The sequence below is a fragment of the Hyperolius riggenbachi genome, chromosome 8, assembly GCF_040937935.1.
Source record: "Hyperolius riggenbachi isolate aHypRig1 chromosome 8, aHypRig1.pri, whole genome shotgun sequence".
Lineage (NCBI taxonomy): Eukaryota > Metazoa > Chordata > Amphibia > Anura > Hyperoliidae > Hyperolius > Hyperolius riggenbachi.
Genome location: NC_090653.1, coordinates 133,499,432 through 133,521,866, shown reverse-complemented (window position 1 = coordinate 133,521,866; position 22,435 = coordinate 133,499,432). Strand labels below are relative to the sequence as shown.

Genomic DNA, 22,435 nt, shown 5'->3' with positions numbered 1-22,435 from the left:
TGCACATTGCTGAGCATCCTTTTAATTGGAAGGACTGTGTATTAGGACATTTGAGCGCAGCTTTACCTTTGTGTGTATTGTATTTGTTTTTAAGCAGCGCACCACCAGTATTAACACACCTGTGTGTATCAGCGCAGTATTTTGGTGTTTTTTATATTCCCTAACATGTCTAGCACTGGGAGAAACGTCTCTCGAGTTCTCCTCATGCCCAGCTAAACACAGCCGGAATCGCAATGAGATATGTAGCAAATCATGGGGATGTTTTCACAGGAGGTTGGTAAAATCTGGGTGTACTATCTGAGCAAATACATTTTAATGAGCCTTGAGCAAACTACATAACACAGGTTACGTAGTTAACTTAACTCTCGTTATACAAATACAAGGGGCTTTATTCACTAAGACAAATAGCATGCCTTATCCGAGTTAACACGCCTTATCAGAGATAGCATGTCTCATCAGAGTTAGCATGCCTTATCAGAATTAACACGCCTTATCAAAGTTAACACGTCTTATCAGACTAGCATAGCGAGTGCTACGAACTTATGCCTGCTAATTGGCAATGACGAGAGCTCCACTCATCCTGTCCTGAGCCCCTGCGGGTTCATAGCACTTGCTATGCAACTCTGATAAGGTGTGGTATCTCTGATAGGGTGTGTTAACTCAGATAAGGAGTGTTATCTCTGATAAGGCGTGTTAACGCGAATAAGGCATGCTATTTGTCTTAGTGAATCAAGCCCAATGTGTTCCTTGATTGCATAACACATTACACAAAGAGTGTAAGATAAGTTATACAAGCAATTTAGGTGCTGTTTGTTTTGTAAGTTTTAGTAGGGTCAAGTAAACTGTATGTGTGTTGTCTGTTTACTTTAATTTGACTAACCCTTTTGTGTATACAGTATATACTTTATGGAGGGAATACATGAATGAATAGTTCCATAAACCCAAAGAGGAGTAAAAAGTTACACAGCAAAAACAACCAGGTAGTATAGGATGGACAAAAACAGCATACCTGCCATTGGACAGAGGCATTTTAGTACCTCGCTTTCTAAACTGCATGATCTGCCATGAGCACTGGCCAGTCAGCCAGTCACTGGCCAGTCAGCATGCACGGCTATTGTAATTTATGAGTGCTTCAAGTTTATTATTCTTGTTACAGCTAATACAAAAATGAACGTTTTGGCCACAGGGAATGCTGTTTTTTTTCTGAAGAGATTTAGGGGAGCTGACAAATGTCTATAGAGTTTGTACAGCTGACACTTGTTAAAGCTCATACTATAAAATAAAAGTCTTAATTTAACAACAGTTCTTTAAAGAGATTCTGAAGTCTCTTTCTTTACCTGATTTTCTTATTAAGTCCTGTTCAGTATTAAATTTGAAGTGGATTTGCCACATTTCCGCGGCAGAACGAGTGTTTTATAGCAGAGAAATAGCCCAGCAAAGTTCTTGGGCTCGCAGGTTCTCCTCTACTACAGTCAATCTCAGTACTCCAGTCTTCTTTCACTGAGAGGGGCAGGGAGAGGCGGAGATCGGCGGAGATTGACTGGATAGGAGGCAGTGGCGTAACAATAGGCCCTGCAGCCCATGCTACCGTGGGGGGGGGGGGCCCGGGCTCCCCTCTGGGGCCCGCTCAGGGCCGTTTTGTGGGGGCTGGAGGGGTGGCAGCATGAGGGGAAAGCCTTGGCCACAGTCGGCGGGGAGAGGGGAAGTTCCCCCCTTCTCCCTCACCTCGGGGCTCTCCCCTCTGCACTCCCCTCCAGCTAGATATAGTGTGGGCAGCGGGCAGCGGCGGGCAGATACATACCTTCTTCCGTGCGATCCAACGCAGACTCCTCGCTCTAGCGGCTGATGTCACTTCTGGAAGTTACGTCACTTCCGGAAGTGACGTCAGCCGCTAGAGCGAGGAGTCTGCGATGGAACGCACGGAAGAAGGTATGTATCTGCCCGCTGCCCACACTATATCTAGCTGGAGGGGAGTGCAGAGGGGAGAGCTCCGAGGTGAGGGAGAGAGGGGAACTTCCCCTCTCTCCACCGACTGTGGCCAAGGTTTCCGTCATGCTGCCACCCCTCCAGCCCCCACAAAACGGCCCTGAGCGGGCCCCAGAGGGGAGCCCGGGCCCCCCCCCCCCACGGTAGCATGGGCTGCAGGGCCTATTGTTACGCCACTGCCTCCTATCCAGTCAATCTCCGCCGATCTCCGCCTCTCCCTGCCCCTCTCAGTGAAAGAAGACTGGAGTACTGAGATTGACTGTAGTAGAGGAGAACCGCTCTGAAATTCTGCAGGGGGGCCCGGTGGGGCCTAGTTACGCCCCTGATAGGAGGCAGAACTACAGCGCAAAGCTCTGCCTCCCCAGGGCAACAAAATCTGTGACCTGTAAAGTCGTGGAACTTTGCAGGTCTATTTCTCTGCTATAAAACACTCGTTCTGCTGCAGGAATGTGGCGATCCACTGAGAATTTAATGCTGAACAGGACTAAATAAGAAAATCAGGTAAAAAAGGGACTTCAGAGTGCCTTTAAAGAGAGTCTGAAGCCAAATAAATTAGCTCTTTTTATTGCCCACTTATGTTAAGTATTAAGATCAAAGCTGATTCGCCGAAACAACTTGGCAGAATGAGGTAATTATTCCCCCAAAATCCCAGGGCAAAATTACATGACTTTCCAGGTCATGGATTTTGCTGCCCGGGGGAGGCAGAGCTTTGCGCTGTAGCTCTGCCTCCAGTCCAGTCAATCTCTGCCGATCTTCGCCTCTCCCCACCCCTCTCAGTGAAAGAAGATTGATAGGGGCAGGGAGAGGCGCAGATCGGTGGAGATTTACTGGAGCAGAGGCAGAGATACTGCGCAAAGCTCTTCCTCTACCAGGAAGCGAACAGAGAATTTTGCTCCAGGGATTGGAGGATACATACATTATTCTTCCAAGGGAATGTGGCGAATCAGCTTTGAACTTAAAGAGACACTGAAGCGAAAAAAAATATATGATATAATGATTTGTATGTGTAGTACAGCTAAGAAAGAGAACATTAAGATCAGATACATCAGTCTAATTGTTTCCAGTGCAGGAAGAGTTAAGAAACTCCAGTTGTTATCTCTATGCAAAAAAGCCATTAAGCTCTGCGACTTTCAAAAGTCCTAGAGAGGGCTGTCTTCTGACTTTTATTATCTCAACTGTTTACTTTTCCTCTGCCAGAGGAGAGGTCATTAGTTCACAGACTGCTCTGAAAGAATCATTTTGAATGCTGAGTATTGTGTAATCTGCACATATTAGAGAATGATGCAATGTTAGAAAAAAACACCATATACCTGAAAATAAAAATATGAGAATATTTTCTTTGCTGCTAATCTTCTAGTAATTATTCATAGTACACAACCAATTCATTATATCATATATTTTTTTTCGCTTCAGTGTCTCTTTAATGCTTAACATAAGTGGGCAATAAAAAGAGCTAATTTTTTTGGCTTCAGACTCTCTTTAAATGTGTTTCTGGGTGTGTAGGGAGAAAATATTTTTTAATTGTTCACATATAGAGCAACATATGCTCCCTGATATCCCAGATTGTATAACAGCATGTCCAGCAAGCAGCAAGGAACAGGCAGCAAGACACATGCTCCTTTGTTGAGATCACAGTGGTCAAGAAAAGACAAGATAAGACAAATAACATTTATATCGCGCTTTTCTCCTGGTGGACTCAAAGCGCCAGAGCTGTAGCCACTAGGACGTGCTCTATAGGCAGTAGCAGTGTTAGGGAGACTTGCCTAAGGTCTCCTACTGAATAGGTGCTGGCTTATTGAACTGGCAGAGACGAGATTCGGACCCTCAGATCAGATGACCCACAGAGTGCCGATTGGCTACTATGCTATCAACCACGGGACCTGGCCACAGTGTACTGCTGGGTTCCATGGGATAGTATTAGTGGCGGGCAGAGGCGGAAGCAGTTATCAGCCACTGTTTATGAATGGTGCTGCGGCTGAGAACCGACAGCCTCGCACCTTTAATAAATGGCGACTGGTACTTAAAGTGAATCTCAGAATCAGAAGATCAGAATCAGAATCAAGTTTATTTCGCCAAGCATTACTGGGACATGCCCGGAATTGGGTATGGCACAAACAGAAAACTCAGCGACACAAAAAAGGCAACAGCAGCGATACAAAAAGGCAACAACACAGACATTAAAAGACAACCATGACATCTAACCCCCGAAACAGTGGGTGGATGACGCACTTACAGATAAAAACACAATAGTGCAGTAAAATGTACAGTAACTAGGTGTAGCTTTACACAGAGGAACAATGGTGGCAGAAAAACCAAAACGCAGCCAGTGGATGACCTATCACTCATATCGTTGGAACCATATGATCAGTCTACTGGCCTGAGGGGGGGAGCCAGTGAATGGAATTCAAGAGTTTAACGGCAGCAGGGAAGAAAGAGTTCATATGCCTAGCTGTCTTGGTGGAAATGGTCTGTAGCCTTCTTCCGGAAGGGAGCACGTTAAAGTAACGGTGGCCTGGATGTGAGCGGTCGTTCGCGATCGTTTGTGCTCTGGAGCGCAGTCTGGAGTTGTAGAGAAGGTCAAGCGAAGGGAGTGGTTTCCCAATGATTCTCTCCGCCGACCTGATGACCCTCTGAAGCTTGTATTTGTCCCTGTTTGAGGATCCAGCATACCACACCAGGATAGAGGTGCAGATGACGGATCTGAAGTAACATGTGACATGATGACCATATTCACATATACTACCGGTAGTCCTACTAAAAAATTACATTAAGTCTCTTTCTGTTTTCCAGTATCGGAAGAGCTAAAAATAAAACAGTCCTGTTTTCTGTAGAACTTAACCACTTCAGCCCGGAGGTGTTTTCACATTCACAATGGAAAGTAATTTTCCACTGTCAGCACTCCCCCCATTCATTCTCCAATAACTTTATCACTACTTATCACACGTAAATGATCTAAATCTTTTTTTTCGCCACAAATTAAGCTTTTCGTGGGTGATACTTGTTTTCATTAATTACTTTATTTTCTATGCATATTATAGGCAAATACAAAACAGAAAAGAAAAAATACACCATTTTCAAATTCCATCCCCTATAGTTTTAAAATAAGCAATGCTGCTATAAATAAAACCCACCCATTGTATTTGTCCATTAGTCCCAGCTATCGAAATATTTAAATTACGTTCGTAGTACAATGTACAGTATGGTGTGAATATATTATGTGAAAATAAAGGTGTATTTTTTCACCACTATATGGCACTGGAAACACTCCTTGGTTTACCAGGAAGTGTTTCTTTTTTTTTTTCCTACGTTCAATCACGTTCTATATTACGAATGGACATGGCCCCTGATTAGGGTCATGTCCATTCATTACAGGCATTGCGATTGGTTCAGAGAAGCCTCAATTCCCTTCTCTGATCACTGAAACGGAAATGCCACCAGGTCCAAGAGGCGGTCACATGCACACCCACCGCATAAACACAGGACGAGAATACTCATCCAGTTAGACTTGAGCGGCAACTATCTGGATGAGAATGCTCGTCAAGGTAGGCTTAAGTGGTTAAACAGCCAAGAAACATTGAGAGACAGCTTGATATAAGGTTTTACTGCAGGATAGTTAAAAGGGTCATGACTTCTGCTTTGTTTTACAGCTTAAATGATAGAGTGTGGATTCTAAACTGCAACTGATTCAATGTAATAAATTGGTGGAAGTATCAACAGTATTATTACCTTAAACTGCAGTATAGTAAAACAATCACAAGATATCACTGTGTGTAAAATACATTGCTGATCTAAATGGGATTGTCAATTCCTGTATTCACTCTATATTCTCTCTGTTCTAAGCAAGCTGCATTTCCTGATGGTGGGGTATAATATATCTCTGCATGTTTTCCTTCAGTAAAGAGTTCTAACTTGTTATACTGGGTGCCTATCTGCCTGTATAGAACACTAAGCTCCAACATGAATAAAGCTATTTAACTAAAAATGAAAATATGAATCCCTGTTTTGTACTAATATTCTATTTATTATCAGTGCTACATATACAATTTATTACATCATAAATTTACTTTCACTTTAAATTTGTTTTAAGTGGTTAAAGAAAAAAATATTTTCCTGCCCCTCTAAAATCTAGTTCTAAATACTTTTAATGTTCCTATCCTTTAGGGCTCGTTCAGACTATACGCGTTGCCGTGCGCATTTTGGCAGCGCGTATAGTGTGCGACACGCAAGAACGGTAGAAGGGCATAGACAGCCCTTCTACCGTTCCCATTGCGCTATCGCGTGCTGCACGCATTTTTGAGAATCACAACGCAGATCCCATTCATTGTAATGAATGGGATCTGCAGCACACAGAAGCGCAGATGGCGTGCGATTGGACGCGTTGCGTTCAGATCGCACAGCCATCTGCGTTAAATGATGTGAACGAGGCCTTAAGGTCTTATTAAAATTGTGTTTGCACAACCCCCTGCCCAGACAACCTTCTCCAACTGCATTTTTATAGGCCTACTATCATTGAAAAAATAAATAAATAAACTAAAATAAAATACATGTGTGAGCCTACACATAAAAAGTAGATTTCTTTCAGAATAAAATTCACTATAACTTTATTTTCCTAGAGAGAAATACACCCTGTATGCATTTAGAGAGTTTATCCTGTCTAATTCCCCCTCATTTGTGTCTAATCACAAATCGTAATTTGATCTCTCCCCTCTGTGACCTGACTGCCACGGCAGATAAGCTCATTTAACAGGATGTTAACAATATGTCTGCTTCCATGAAAGCAGGAAGTAGGCATACTGCAGACTTATTGTAGGATTTGTATCAGCTGTAACAGGGAAATATTTTTCTTTAAAGGTTATCATCATCTTTTAGAGCAGAGAGGAAGTTCTGAGCTCAGGTCCGCTTTAAGGTGGCCACACATGATACAATTTTTATATTGCTTTTCAAATAGAGGATTACAATCAATTAATACTAACATTTGACCAAAGTATCACACACAAGCTCAATTTTACCCACTTATAAAACAAATGAATCAAGAAATAGATTAAACATTTATCAGAAAAACCAAGCACTGCCATTTGGCTTTTACTGTGTGGGGGATTAGGGTTAGGTGTCAGGCTGGTAGTTTATGCGGGGCGGGGGGGACGACAGGCGTGAGGCAGGTAGCTTGGAGGGGTTAGGCGTCAGGTATATAGTTTGTGGGTGCGGTTTAGAGTTCGGTGTCAAGCAGGTAGTTTTGTGTGTGTGTGTGTGTTGGGGGGGTGGGGGGGGGGGTAGGATTAGGCATCGGGGGACAGTTCTGTGTGAGAGTAGGTTTAGGTTTAGCCATAGTAAAATATTGAAAACAAGAAAAAAATGAACACAGCATAGTTATTTGTGTGCTAGGCACTGTACATACCCATGTCTATCTCATCATGTCATATGTCATCTCGGGTATCCTTTAAGTCCCAAAGAAGAAAAGCACTTTACAAATATTGTATGCCTAATGTGGAAAATGTGTGGTTTCCCAAAAAAGTTGCAATCTAGAGTGCTTGATGAACTTCATGGCGGAGATTCATGGATACACATTAATTTTGCTGGATCATTTCTGAGGTTGATGCTACTAGTTGTTGTGGAGATGGACACATTTTTCTAAATGGTGAGTGGTTTTATGTATAAAGTCTACTTACAGATTAACGCAGTAGCAGAAAGACTGGGACTCCACCTGGATTTAGGCCGACTGGCCAATTTATTTCAAGTAACGCAGTCAAGAGCACAACGTTTCGACCAGTGCGGTCTTTATTAAGTGCTTACAGAACCATTGTGCAACAACCTTATATAAGTGCAAAAATTAGCATAAAACACACCCAGGTATCATCTGTGGGTGGGCACAAAACATAAAGAGACAGGCTATAAACACAGCAGAGAAATATATTTACAGGAAGCATTTCAAATTATAAGTAATCCACCATTGTCTTGTATTGTTAACTGTTGCATTGCTTATTTTGCATTTTCATACCTTGCATGCTGCTGTACAGTGCCAAGGAAGATTTTGGTGCTATATAAATCAATAATAATTAACAATAAGGGGATACCACTAGATCACCAAGACAAGGGTAAACTATAAAGTGCATGTGGACTACTAATCCATCAAGAAAAAGAGTAAAGGTGGCCACTAACGGTCCAATTTCTAGCGAAAAATCATTAGAGCGATCAGAAATTCTGATCGGACGAAAAATCGTTCACTAATCACTACACCATCAACTAACCCATCATTGCTTCCTATCTATCATGACCAACAAGAAAATCCAAATTTTGGTTTGAGATTATTTACAACCAATCCGATCAGAATTTCTGATCGCTCAAACGATTTTTCGCTAGAAATTGGACCGTTAGTGGCCAGCTTCATGAGTCTCTTACAATGGGGCACAGCACAGAGCCACTGTAAGAACAGAACAACATAGGGGCCTGGGGGGAGGCGGCAGTGGGAGGGCTTAGCACTGGGATGTTGGAGTGGCACACAGCATAGGGACCACTATAAGAGGACACTTTACCAGGGATAAATAAGAGGGAGAGTCCATTTCCATTAAGCCTCCCAATTCAATTACTTGAGACGAGAAAGAGGGACACTCTTGAGAATATTCACCCCCTCCACACACACACACACACACACACACACACAGGGGCATAACTAGAGGGGAGCGTCCCCTGCAACCCGGGGGGAGGGAGAGGGGGCAGAGCTGTAAGGGAACCCCACTACTACTTCACTGCCTCCGATAAAGGGGTTCATTCTTCAGATAAGGTGTTTTTTTTTGTGGCTACACAGTACTTATGTGTGTGAACATTACGATGGTCATACTTGTTTTATGAGCCTGCAGGCTGTGAAGGAAACCCGGGGTAGGCAAGGGCATATGCAGGGCCGAGCCTGGGCGGGTGCTGCGGGGGCAAGGCACCCAGGCGCCTGCCTCTGAGAGACGCCGCCCGGCCGCCGCTCTCCCCCTGTGGCCGAAGCTTGCTCGCTCCCTCTAGCCGCCGGCACCGCCGCGTCAGACCTCGATCAGGCGGGCGGGCGCTAGGACCTAGCACGCCGCACTGATATGCGGAAGTGACATCACTTCCGCATATAGAGCGGGTGCGTCCCGGGCCCTCTCACTGGTCGGGTCGCCTGCTGATTGAGGTCTGAAGCTGCGGAAAGGTGAGGGGGGAGCGGCGGCGGCGGCTAGAGGGAGCGGAGCGGAGCGCAGCGCTCCTGTCACTAACTACCTAAACGGGGACCCTATACCCCCTGGCTACCTAGACTGGGCACATATACCCCCCTGGCTACCTAGACTGGGCACATATATTCCCCTGGCTACCTAGACTGGGCACATGGCTACCTAGACTGGGCACATATACCCCCCTGGCTACCTAGACTGGGCACATGGCTACCTAGACTGGGCACATACACCCCCCTGGCTACCTAGACTGGGCACATATACCCCCCTGGCTACCTAGACTGGGCACATATACCCCCCTGGCTACCAAGACTGGGCACATGGCTACCTAGACTGGGCAAATATACCCCCCTGGCTACCTAGACTGGGCACATGGCTACCTAGACTGGGCACATATACCCCCCTGGCTACCTAGACTGGGCACATATACCCCCCTTGCTACCTAGACTGGGCACATGGCTACCTAGACTGGGCACATATACCCCCCTGGCTACCTAGACTGGGCACATATACCCCCCTGGCTACCTAGACTGGGCACATATACCCCCCTGGCTACCTAGACTGGGCACATATACCCCCTGGCTACCTAGACTGGGCACATATACCCCCTGGCTACCTAGACTGGGCACATATACCCCCTGGCTACCTAGACTGGGCACATATACCCCCTGGCTACCTAGACTGGGCACATATACCTCCTGGCTACATATGCTGGGCACATCTACCCCCTGGCTACATATGCTGGGCACATATACCCCCTGGCTACATATGCTGGGCACATATACCCCCTGGCTACATATGCTGGGCACATATACCCCCTGGCTACCTAGACTGGGCACATATACCACCTGGCTACATATTCTGGGCACATATACCCCCTGGCTACGTATGCTGGGCACATATACCCCCTAGCTACATATGCTGGGCACATATACCCCCTGGCTACATATGCTGGGCACATATACCCCCTGGCTACATATGCTGGGCACATATACCCCCTGGCTACATATGCTGGGCACATATACCCCCTGGCTACCTAGACTGGGCACATATACCCCCTGGCTACCTAGACTGGGCACATATACCACCTGGCTACATATTCTGGGCACATATACCCCCTGGCTACATATGCTGGGCACATATACCACCTGGCTACATATGCTGGGCACATATACCCCCTGGCTACATATGCTGGGCACATATACCCCCTGGCTACATATGCTGGGCACATATACCCCCTGGCTACATATGCTGGGCACATATACCCCCTGGCTACATATGCTGGGCACATATACCCCCTGGTTACATATGCTGGGCACATATACCCCCTGGCTACATATGCTGGGCACATATACCCCCTGGCTACATATGCTGGGCACATATACCCCTGCCTTCATATGCTGGGACATATACCCCTGCCTACATATACTGGGGACATATACCCCTGCCTACATATACTGGGGACATATACCCCTGCCTACATATACTGGGGACATATACCCCTGCCTACATATACTGGGGACATATACCCCTGCCTACATATACTGGGGACATATATCCCTGGCTATATATTCTGGGGACACTGGCTGTTTGTCATTATGTGCATTTACTGGTGAAAATCTGTCTCTTATTATGTGCATTTGCTGGTGAAAAGCTGTCTCTTCTGTGCATTTGCTGGTGAAAAGCTGTGTCTTCTGTGCATTTGCTGGTGAAAAGCTGTCTCTTCTGTGCATTTGCTGGTGAAAAGCTGTCTCTTCTGTGCATTTGCTGGTGAAAATCTGTCTCTTCTGTGCATTTGCTGTTGAAAAGCGGTCTCTTGTTATGTGCATTTACTGGTGAAAAGCGGTCTCTTGTTATGTGCATTTACATGGGGAAAAGCGGTCTCTTGTTATGTGCATTTACATGGGGAAAAGCGGTCTCTTGTTATGTGCATTTACATGGGGAAAAGTGGTCTCTTGTTATGTGCATTTACATGGGGAAAAGCGGTCTCTTATGTGCATTTACTGGTGAAAAGCGGTCTCTTGTTATGTGCATTTACATGGGGAAAAGCTGTCTCTTATGTGCATTTAGTGGGGGAATTTTGTCAGTAAAAATAACGTGAAAGGGTGACAACACTGGCTGGCTGCGTGGCACAACGGGAAAGATACAGGCAGCTCACCTTGGGCTTGGCAGGAGGGAGGAGCCGACGTCAGCGAGAGTAGGGTGGCCGCAGGCAGCCATAAATACGCAGTGTGTGACTGCGTCGCACTCGCAGAGCCTCTCAGCCTGAGTCAGTCCAGAGACTAGCAGACTCGCAGGAAGCCAAAGCCAGCCAGGAGCAAGCCCATGGAAGAGGGGTAGGAATGGGGTATCACATGCATGCGTAAAGAGGTGGAAGGTGTGGGTGTGATTAGGCAGGACATGGGTGTGGTTATGTGGTTGGGCGCGGTTAATTTAACCACTCCCATAGGCGCCAGAGGAAATCTTGCACCCAGGTGCCAGGCACCCCAGGCTCACCCCTGGGCATATGTGTAAACATTTGGGGGCCACATCAAAGCTTTCCTGGGGAGGGGGGGACATGATTTGTAGTTATGCCCCCTGCACATACCTCCAGTCATGCCTCCTTCAGCACACCAGTCAACCATGCCATGAAAAATTCATGACCAAAATCATTATTTAAACATGCTGGCTTTAGAAATTGGAATTATTCATGACAAAAACAGAAAATTTCTATCTATCTAGTAGCCACATTTTTTGTAGATACATATACTATAGTTAATTGTCACACATCTGATCTTCACACCAAACAGAGGGTTGTTAAAAGGGGACCATGAAAAGCTATGTAAGATGATCCAGCTCATTCAGAAACAATTGGTCACAATTGCTAATAGAAAATCAGTATGTTATTATGGAAATAAGTTAGCACTGTATACCTTGAAAATGACTTGAAAATGATAGAGGAACTATATATATAGATAGATAGATAGATAGATAGATAGATAGATAGATAGATAGATATATTTTTTTTTTTTTTTTTTTTTACAAAAGAGTCATTGTGTAGTCTGCAGCCATTGCACCATAACTGTAGAGACCAATTTTGTGCTACAAAGAAGCAAGAAACTGGAAGTGGTGATGGGGAAATCCTGCTAGCTGTGTCAGTGGAGAGGTGGTGAGGGGGGGTAGACGTCGTCTCTGCAGAGGCAGTGTGCACGGCTCACACAGCAGCAGCAGCAGCAGCCTTCTATCTGTGTGTGCTAGAAGAATCACTTCCGCCTGGCTGCAGGAACAACAAGCCGGAGCATCTATTACTGGGGATTACAAGCAGCTCCTTCTTGTGTCATGGATAGCAGATGAGCCATTAAAGGTCTGAGCAGCTACCGAAGGCGAGTGTCGTCCAGCACAGGCAGCGACAGGAGGGATACTCGGCGAGGTAAGGGGACGCTGCTGGTGACATTGAGGCATCCTCTGGGGATGACTGATTCCCATCCTCACATTTCACCATTTTCATTCATATGGGCAATCAGCTGACGCTGCTGCTGTGATCACACGGATGTGGACGAGCACAGGGAGAAGGTTTCTGTGATAATGCCTGTACCATAGCCCTGCTCAGCCTGAGATCCATCCAGATAACCAATTAGCGCCATGCACTGGCTGAGCATCTCAGGATGTGCTGCTCATCATCTGGACACATGTTCTTTGGGAGCTCAGTGGGGATATACTGGCTGCATACACTGAGCAGGGTCTTCTATGCTGGCTATAAGGGGATGGGGTATCCTGCTGCATGTGATGTTTATATGATGCACTGTCAGGGTTTACCATTAACTTGCCAGAGAAGCTTGCAGTGCTTTGGATTCATGGAGAATAGCATGACAGCTGGGGATAGAGAAGCAGGTTTGTAAATGGATCTGTGGGTTATATGCCTGATCCTTTGTCCCTCTACCTGATTCCTTGCTGTGTTGTTACACTGAGCCACTCACTTTAGACAATGCTTTTTTTCCATTGTTTTCTGATGGACCATACACAAGCATTACCAGGATGTTAGGAGGATGAGCTCTCTGCTCTATGTTATATGAAGTATGCCATCATGGAGTCAATTATGTATGTGTATTAGAGAGCACATGAGGGCCAACAGCATTTACTGATTGGCTAGATTTGCAGCACTTGCCATTGGTCCTGGGGGCGGCCTGATGGACTTGGTTGCAGGGGAAAAATCACATCGGCTTCAGCCAAAGAAATAAAAAATGCTGGGATTCAGAATGGGGTTTTATAGAATATGGTTTGTATTGGCATCAGATCACTGTGATAGAGCAACTCTCATAACAGTGCAGCAGGGGTATTCTGTATTTAATTCATGGTTTAGTGCCCTAGTTGAGAAAGTTCCTCTAACTGCACAGATGATTAGAATGCAGTAGCATCATTTCAAAGCTGGAAAATCTTCATGTCCTATATGAGTTTAAATGTATTTTAGGCACAAATACCATATTTGTTAATGATGCTGTTTTTGTTTAATATTGAGGTGGGATATGTTATGTGAACTAAGAGACTAATAAACCCACCCCCAGCTTTACCTTCCTGGTCATGGACAGTTTTACCAAAATGTGGCCCTGGGCAAAAATGAATACCTGGCCCCTTACGTTGTCATACTTTACTGAAAGCAAAGCAGGGCTGTGGAGTTGGAGTCAAGGAGTTGGAGCAATTGTTGTGTACCTGGAGTTGGAGTCGGTGGCTTCATAAACTGAGGAGTTGGAATTGGAGTCGGATGATTTTTTGTACCCACTCCATAGCCCTGCAAGGGCTCTGGAGTCAGAGTCGAGGAGTTGGAGCAATTTTGGGTACCTGGAGTCAAAGTCGGTGGTTTCATAAACTGAGGAGTCAGATGATTGACTCCACAGCCTTGCAGTAAACCTGTGACCTCTACAGTCCTTGACTTGTGGGACCCTTGAGGAGCTTGAGCCCTGGTTACTTGCCCAGTTTGATCCTATGGAAACACCTGCTCTATTCCTAGACTCTAAGGTCCGGTTCACATATCGCATTTAAACGGTGAACGGGATGGACCGTATACTGTACAAACAGAACGGATGCAATTGGATCCAATGTTAACCTATGGACCTGTTCACATGCGTCCGTTTGAACGAATTTGGTCCGTCCGTTCAGCTGAACGGACCGCAACTTTCTTGCAGCACCAAATGTTCTGACCTGCTGAGCCCACCGGACCGGAAACGGAATCTAAAGACTCACTTAAGAGAAAGGAATGTTACTTCACACTAGTGAAGAAACGGACCATTCTAAGGGCCAAAATCCACTGGGGGTGGTGGTCTGGGGGGGATGTGGGTATGCTCTATTGGAGGTGGGGGTCTGGGGGGGATGTGGGGATGCTAAACTATACCTGAGCGGGCAGGTGAGGGAGGGAGGTTTTTTTTTACCCAGGCTTCCATCCCTTTCCCTTGCGTCTCATGTCGCTTCATGTGACTACCACGCTTCCTCTTTCCTGGTTGAAGGAGGACGTGTGGTAGTCACTTGACGCTGGGTGGTATACAAGGGAAAGAGGAAGCCTTGGTAAGAAACCCTCTATCCCTCCCACACCCGCCCGCTCAGCAGACCGGAGTGGCAACGGAGTGAAAATGGATCTGATCAACCGGTGTTCAGATCAGTTTTCACGGATCCATTTGCCAATGTGGACAAAGCCTACAGATCCGGTGAATTGGAGAACAGATCAGCTTTTCCGGATCCGTTTGGCTTTAAAATACCAGTGTGACCCATTCCTAACGCTAACCTACCTTTAACCTTTCTCTTTGACCTGTCACTTCTAGGGATGGTCAATGAGAAGCAAATACGTTCAATTTGATCTAGGATTATGCAGATTTACTATGCAAAATTATGTAGCTTGAAAATGGACCAATCCAATTCCACCTTGACAGGATTTGCTTGGTCCATTTTCAAACTGCATACATTTGCATAATCATGCATCAACTTGGAAGTATTTGCATCTCATTGACCATCTCTAATGACTACCACAAACCTTATTTTGCTGATGTAACGATTGTGGAATCGTATTCGCGGTCAGCGCACCAGACGTGCGCTGACGTGGCGGATTTCCTCCACAAGCGTATATTTGAGGACACCCAGGCTAGGTGCTATGCACCCGCAGAGGGCAATTCCCTCCGGCAGATGGCGCTGTGGAGTGCAGGCGAACACAGTCGCTGCACAGCCACAGATGCCAGACGGGAATTGTACAGATCCAGGACAAGGTACGATCAGGCAGGGCTGGATAGCCCACAAGAAACAGAGCAAAGGTACAGAACCAATGTGTGTCCACCAAACTAGTCGCCACCAAGCGACGGTGAACACACAACGGCGGAAACGAAGTGGGAATGCAATCGCAAGAATGGCGATTGCCGACAGAGACACAAGACTGAGCAAACAGGGCACGAGGGTAGCAAAGGCACAGCAAATAATACAATGAGGAGATACGGAAAATAACAAACGCTAGCTAACCGCGAACACCGCACTCATTCGCAACAGTGCACGCGGTTATGCGAGGTCTCCACGTGATAAGCACAATAGAGACAAGCACGCCTACCTAACCATTAACACACAAACATGAAACAGAGGACGCGAGCGCTTGCTTAACGGTTACCTCACCGAGCCTCCAGCAAGCGTAGCAGACAAGACAGACACACGAAAACAGGGACAAGCGAGAGATAGGATCCACAACACTAGCGAAAAGTAGCTAGCGCGATCCAGGTACAGAATAGCAGAACAGAAGGATCCACAGCACTAGTGAAAAGTGGCTAGCGCGATCCCAGGAGACAGAACAGAAGGATCCACAGCGCTAGCGAAAAGTGGCTAGCACGATCCAAAGAGACAGATCAGAAGAGATAGCTGGTAACAACCGCTGCACCAGCTATACTCCAAGAACAGAGATCAGAACCATTTCCTGTCGACCACCGTTGGGACAGGACAATGGCAACAGAACAAACAAACAGATAATACAACCTGACTGGGCTAGAAGGGGAGCCTAAAAGCAACCCCCAGGAATTAACTATACTAGATAGCAACGGCTGACACTCCAACAGTGTCCATCAGGAACAGACCATGGAAGGGAAATGACCAGTAAAGCCTTCTGGGAAACATAAAGCTCTTATAGTGCCAGTCATCAAAGAAGGCAGGTAGGGGATTTGCATAACGAATGTATGCAAATTCCCCAGCAAGAGAACAGACCAGAAACTTGCAATGGAAAGACAGGTCTCTGTTCCAGAGACCTGCAGCCCACAGACTAGAGGAATGGACAAACAGCTGTCTGCCTGTGCAGTCAGCTGAGCGGATCATCACAGCTGAACCTTACTAAAAATTATCCTAAATCCTTCATTATCTGTTTCCTCAATATCTTTGATAGGTGCACCTACCTTAACGCTTTACTTAGAATTTCCTAACGTCGACCCTTTTGTAGATCCTTTGAAGTTTCCTTCACCCTATTTAGTACATTTACACTGGCCCTAACCTTATCCTAACACTAACTTGACTCACGATTTTCTTTAACTCTTAAAGGTAACCAGAGCTAACCTAAAGAAAAGATTCTATACATACCTGGGGCTTCCTCCAGTCCCATACGCGCTGATCGATCCCACGCCGCCATCCACCGCTGCCCGCATCTAGGAGAACCGGCTTCCGTCAGTGACGTCATCGGAGCCGTGCTACGCAGGAAAAGTGTGCCCTCGCGTATCTCTCCATACACTGCTGCAGAAATACGCAAAGAGCGCACGTCTGCTGCGCTAGACTGGCTCCGACTGGCAGCAGAGTAGGGTCCCGGTTCTCCTAGATGCGGGCAGCGGTGGATGGCGGCGTGGGAGCGATCGGTGCGTATGGGGCTCGAGGAAGCCCCAGGTATCTATAGAATCTTTTTTTTAAGTTAGCTCTGGTTCCCTTTAAGTTGTCTTTAAGTTCCCTTTTCCCTTTAAGTTCTCTTTAAGGCAGGTGTTTTAACTTGAACCGGAGTGCAGAAAGTCGCACTGCAATAGTAAGTCTGCGTGATGCCCAGTGTGCATGCTGTGCAATGCGATCTAGCAAACTTCAGTATCCCAAGAAAGTGCATGCACTGTGCATTGTGCACGCATTAACAGTGGCAGTGACACATAGGGCCTGATTCACAGGTGCTAACAGTTAGCACGCTGGTGAAAAGCCCTTTATCACACCTAAACTCAGTTTAGGCATGATAAGTTTAGGCATGATAAGTTTAGGCATGATAAGTTTAAGCACCAACTGCGTTAGCACCGCAGTGCACAGCTGATCAAAAGTTTTGCGCTAGCAAAGTCTGGTGCACTTTGCATAGAGTTTAATGGCGCTGCTTTGCGTGCGGGACTTTGCACGCTATCTACACTTATCTAAACTTAGCATGCCTAAACTTATCACACCTAAACTTATCACACCTAAACTTATTACACCTAAACTGGCTTTTCACCAGCATGGTGCTATGGTTATCACGCCTAAAGTCTCTAACTGGGTTAGCACCGCTTTGTGAATCGAGCCCATACTTTTCATTGACTGTATTGCTTTACTGTATGGGATACAACAGTCGTTTAACGTGCAATCCGACTCTTGCCCTCCATTGTGTTGATATCCTCTTTTTACATGGAACGCATTGCAGAGCTCCCACTGTAGCCTAACTGGAAAAAAAAATCCTATTTTGTCATATTTTTCCTTTATAAATATGGTGGCAAAAAATAAGTCAGTGTGTTAAAATCAATATAAATAGGCTTCTTAATTTCCATGTGCTCTAAAGCCCCCATACACACGCTCAACAGCGGTCTTCTATGCGGCACAATTATCAAACACCTTTTGTTGTGAAACAAGTTTAACAACCCAAAAAAAAGTTGCTTGCTATTGTTCACACAACTGATAAAAAGTCAGTCCAACTGTTGGATTGATGTCTAATCAGTCTTATCAGTTGTGTGAACAATAGCAAGCAACTTTTTTTTGGTTTTTTAACTTGTTTCCCAACAAAAGTTGTTTGATAATTGTGCTGCATAAAAGACCGCGGTTGAGCGTGTGTATGGGGCTTTAGGGCGGGCATCATTTTTTGAACATTATCTTGTCAATAAAATAAATGGCTGCTATCCAGCTATTTTAAAACAAATTCCAGGGATGCTGATAGTGATACCACTGTTTCTTGGATTGTGTGTTTATTCAGTTAGGCCTGATAGATTAAAATTAAAGAGATTGGTATTATTGTGACCAAAAATTTTAAAGATTGTAGCGCTTGTGCATATAGTTATAATTATAGTTGGCAGCACCAAGTTAATACAGTATCCTTTACCATACACCAAAAATCATGAAAATTTTAAACTTGTGCGCCTGTGCATAAAAATAAATGCAATATTTAATAAAATTCAAGATAAAAGTTTAAAATAAACAAGCATTAAATCAATTTAAAAGTAGGGAGATTCCCCTAAAGCAGGGGTCTCAAACTCAATTTACCTGGGGGCCGCAGGAGGCAAAGTCAGGATGAGGCTGGGCCGCATAAGGAATTTCACAATCGCGGCGCAATGCCGCCTCTGCCCGCCCCTCTCACTCTTCCTTCACAGAGAGGGGCGGGGAGAGGCGGCGATCTGTGCGGCGATTGACGTCAGGAGGGGCAGAGCTGAAGCTGAAAGCTCTGCCCCTTCCAGGAAATGCCGGTGGATTGCTCCCCGGGCGATTTGGGGGCTCTGCAGCCCTCGTTTAGCGGCGGGGATGTGGCGGATTACTTGGGAGCACTGAAGCGAACTATAAGGAAGCTTTTGCCGGCGAGGGCCACAAAATATTGTATCGAGGGCCGCGAGTTTGAGACCCCTGCCCTAAAGTCTCTTCAAAACAATTCAAGTATTCCACAGCAATTTTAGGGGAGATTTTAGGGGAATCTCCCTACTTTTAAATTGATTTATGCATATATGAAATAGTTGTTAGCAGAAAGGTTTAGGAAGTTGGTCCTGGGACTTTTGATTTATTTGGGTCCACTACTGAACTGAAGCTGACCACATTGTTCATTAATGCTTGTTTATTTTAAACTTTTATCTTGAATTTTATTAAATATTGCATTTATTTTTATGCACAGGCGCACGAGTTTAAAATTTTCATAAAATTAAAGAGAGCCCGAGGTGGGCTCATAAAATAAAAAAAAAATATGTTACCTGATCCAGGGGGCTGAGCGGATCAGATAGCCGTCAAAACCGCCGATCCTGTGGGCAGCACTGGCCCACTTTCACTTCGTGGCCTCTGGGTCACGATGCTGCGAGGAGAGAGATCTCTCTCTCCCAGCATGCAGGGAAGCGGCCAAGGAGACAGTGCTGCCCAATTGCTGCTCTGCAGACCCTGCAGGAATGCCCCTGGCAGGCGTTTTGAACAGAGAATCCCTCTCCTCTGTTTACCTTCCAAGATGGCGCCAAAGATTGTCGCTAATTTTGGGGGGGGGGTGTACTGTGTGTGTGTGTGTGTGTGTGTGTGTGTGTAGTGTGTGTGTGTGAGAGAGAGAGAGAGAGAGTGTGTGTACTGTGTGTGTGTGTGTGTGTGTGTGTGTGTGTGTGTGTGTGTGTGTGTGTGTGTGTGTGTGTGTGTGTGTGTGAGAGAGAGTGTGTGTGTGTGTATGTAGTGTGTGTGTATGTAGTGTGTGTGTATGTAGTGTGTGTGTGTGTGTGTGTAGTGTGTGTAGTGTGTGTGTGTGTGTGTGTGAGAGAGAGAGAGTGTGTGTGTGTGTGTAGTGTGTGTAGTGTGTGTAGTGTGTGTGTGTGAGAGAGAGAGAGAGAGAGAGAGTGTTTGTGTAGTGTGTGTGTGTGTGTGTGTGTGTGTGTATGCGTGTGTGTGTGTGTGTGGGGGGGGGGGGTTTAGAGAGCTGCAATGTGGGGAGGCATGTCATGAGGCAGAGAACAGGCCTCTGTGTCCCACCTGCCCCCAAGGAACCACCTCGGGATCCCTTTCAATCAATAAGATTCCATCTAATATTGTATCATCACAGTGGCCTCGGTCAAAGAGAGCAGATTTATTAGGTAAATCAGGTAGTAAGTGAGTCAACTCTTGAATGTGTATCTGCTGGAAGCATGAAAAATGAGCAAGTGTAAAGGTGGCCATACACTTATAGATTTGCAGCAGATTTGGCCATCATATAGATTTCTGTCAGAAGTCGAATCTGACAGGAATCTATCTGATGTGTGCCACACACTAGGAACAGATTTCCAATAGATTTAGAATGAAATCTATTGAAAATCGATCTAAATGCATTATTGGACCATTAGATCCAATGCATCTCTATGGACCTAGATTTTCCATCCCGTCAGATAGAACAAATCGATCAAAAACGATCGAAATCGGCCGCAAATCGATTGAATGGGGAATCTGATAGAATCAATTTCTGATCGATCGATTCTATAGAATCGATCGATCGATTGATGGCTGAAATCGACCAGTGTATAGGCCCCTTAAAGGGAACCTTAACTGAACTGGGGGTAAAGAGTTTAAATTACCTGGGGCTATTACCATCCCCCTGCAGCAGTCCTGTGCCCTCGGAGCCGCTCTGGAATCCTCCGGTCTCCCGCTGTCACTTAGTTTCGTTTTTGACAACTCAACAGTCAGCCGGCCGCCATGCGTATTATTGGACGCATTCCCTACTGCAATTAGCGATGTTGAGGACCGCAATGCGTAAAAAAATACGCGTTGCCGCATATCTACGCGTGCGGAATGCGGCAACGTGTATTTTTGTATGCGTTGCGGTCCGCAACAGCTCTTATTGCAGTAGAGAATGCGTCTAATAATACGCATGGCGGCCGGCCGACTGGTGAGTCGACAAAAACGAAACTAAGTGACAGCGGGAGACCGGAGGATTCCAGAGCGGCTCCGAGGGCACAGGACTGCTGCAGGGGGCTGGTAATAGCCCCAGGTAAGTGAAACTCTTTACCCCCCCCCCCCCCCGTTCAGTTAAGGTTCCCTTTAAGTACCTCAACAGCTCTGACCAGAGACAAATTGTCACAGCTTCACATCTGTGTTAAAGCGTTTCCAGAAGGGCAGCTCTTGTGAGGTGGTCCTGATATGCAGTGGTACTATCAGGATCCAGTGCTGCCAGTCCCTGAAAAATCCGCCAACAAGCTTGTCAACTGTGGCACCAGCGATATTTACCTTCTACGCAGGTGCAGTAGCGGCTTTCTGATGGGCTCAGGTAGAAATAGCGGCCCGCTCTACTGCGCAGGAGTGCAGATGGTAAATATTTACATGTGTCCTCTTTGGAGGCTGCCAGAGCTGGATACCGGAGGGTGAAGCGGAAGGGGGAAGCCTCATTAGGATCCAGAGGCTTCCCCCTCCCAAGGTAAGAACCCTCAAGGGGCACTTTTTTTTATTACAGATCCACTTTAAAATGCTTTGTGACTTTTAGCCGTAGACCCTGAACAAGCATGCAGCAGATCAGGTGTTTCTGACATTATTGGCAGATCTGGCAAGATTAGCTGCATTTCTGTGGTGATTCAGACACTACTGCAGTCAAATAGATTTCCAGGGCTTCCAGGCAACTGGTACTGTTTAAAGGGGAACTGAAGAGAGAGGTATATGGAGGCTGTCATGTTTATTTCCTTTTAATCAATACCAGTTGCCTGGCAGCCCTGCTGGTCTATTTCTCTGCAGTAGTATCTGTATAACACCAGAAACAAGCATGCAGCTAGTCTTGTCAGATCAGACTTATAAGTCTGAACCACTGAAACACCTGATCTGCTGCATGCTTGTTCAGGGGCTATGGCTAATAGTATTAGAGGCAGAGGATCAGCAGGGCTGCCAGGCAACTGGTATTGTCTAAAAGGAAATAAACATGACAGCCTCCTTATACCTCTCTCTTCAGTTCCCCTTTAAAAGGAAAAAAAAAATATGGCAGCCTCCATATCCCTCATGCTTCAGTTGACCACCTTAGCGGTATGGACGAGCTCAGCTCGTCCATTACCGCCAGAGGGTGCCGCTCAGGCCCTGCTGGGCCAATTTGGATCAAATAAAGAGCAGCACACGCAGCCGGCACTTTGCCAGCCGCGTGTGCTGCCCGATCGCCGCCGCTCTGCGGCGATCCGCCGCGAGCAGCGGCGAAAGAGGGTCCCCCCAGCCGCCTGAGCCCTGCGCAGCCGGAACAAATAGTTCCGGCCAGCGCTAAGGGCTGGATCGGAGGCGGCTGACGTCAGGACGTCGGCTGACGTCCATGACGTCACTCCGCTCGTCGCCATGGCGACAGGAGAAGCCAAACACGGAAGGCTGCTCATTGCGGCCTTCCGTGTTACTTTTGG

At 46.2% G+C, this 22,435-nt stretch overlaps 1 protein-coding gene across 1 annotated transcript in view; it reads left to right on the top strand.

Moving 5' to 3' along the window:
- The first annotated feature begins 12,448 nt into the window (after positions 1-12,448).
- Positions 12,449-22,435, top strand: part of PAK3 (p21 (RAC1) activated kinase 3) — a 293,331-nt gene continuing 283,344 nt past the window's right edge. The window contains exon 1 of the mRNA XM_068251115.1: positions 12,449-12,585. The gene's annotated coding sequence lies outside the window, so the exon portion shown is untranslated. The remainder of the gene's footprint in view (positions 12,586-22,435) is intronic.